This window comes from Pongo pygmaeus, chromosome 6 (assembly GCF_028885625.2).
Source record: "Pongo pygmaeus isolate AG05252 chromosome 6, NHGRI_mPonPyg2-v2.0_pri, whole genome shotgun sequence".
Lineage (NCBI taxonomy): Eukaryota > Metazoa > Chordata > Mammalia > Primates > Hominidae > Pongo > Pongo pygmaeus.
In genome coordinates, this window is record NC_072379.2 from 14,706,806 (window position 1) to 14,707,995 (window position 1,190).

A 1,190-nucleotide genomic window follows, 5' to 3' on the forward strand; every position below is an offset into this window, starting at 1 on the left:
CAGGTGTCTGCCACCATGCCTGGCTAATCTTTGTATTTTTAGTAGAGACGGGGTTTTGTTATGTTGGCCAGGCTGGTCTTGAACTCCTGACCTCAAGTGATCCACCTGCATTGGCCTCCCAAAGTGCTAGGATTACAGGTGTGACCCACCGCACCTGGCCACACTGATCTTTTAAAGAAGTATATGTGAGCACAGCACTCCATGACTTAAAAACCTTAAGAGGACTACCATTTCTTTCAAGATAAAAGAATAAAATCCTCGCTGGGCACAGTAGCTCATGCCTGTAATCACTGCTTTGGGAAGCCGAGGTGGGAAGATCACTTGAGGCCAGGAGTTCGAGACCATCCATGGGCAACATGGTGAGACCACATCTCTACAAAAGATAAAATTAGCTAGGAGTGGTGGTGCATGCCTGTAGTCCCAGCTACTTGGAGAGTGAAGTGGGAGGATCGCTTGAGCCCTGGAGTTCGAGGCTGCAGTGAGCTATGACGGTGCCACTGCACTCCAGCCTGGGTGACAGAGTGGGACCTCATCAAAAACAAAAACAAAACCGTTATTGTGGCTTTGAGGCCTGGATCATACCTACATCACTTAATTTGGCCAAACCGGTCCATTTCAGGTACCCAAATACCCCGTGTGCTTTCTTGCTCGGCTCTGGGACTAATGTGGTTACTGTGCAAGGTGAGTGGCAGGTATCGTGAACCACATTGTGGACCTAGAGTTGCTAGGACCTCCTCTGCCATTACACAGAAGCCTCCCTGAGAACACAGCCATTGGAGGACACATGGCAGAGGAAGATAAGACAATAAACGGAGACACAAAATTATGGCCAGTGCGGGGGCTCGTGCCTGTAATCCCAGAACTTTGGGAGGCCAGGGTGGGCAGATCACCTAAAGTCAGGAGTTCGAGGCCAGCCTGGCAAACATGGTGAAACCCCATCTCTACTAAAAATACAAAAATTAGCCAGGTGTGGTGGCGTGGGCCTGTAGTCCCAGCTACTCGGGAGACTGAGACAGGAGAATTGCTTGAACCCGGGAGGCGGAGGTTGCAGTGTGCCGAGATTGCGACACTGCGCGACAGAGTGTCAAAAAAAAATTTATATATGTATATATAAAATGACCAATACACGTGAAGATATTTAATCTCAGTAACTGCAGTTAAACAGCAGTAAAATCCCATTATTTGCCCAT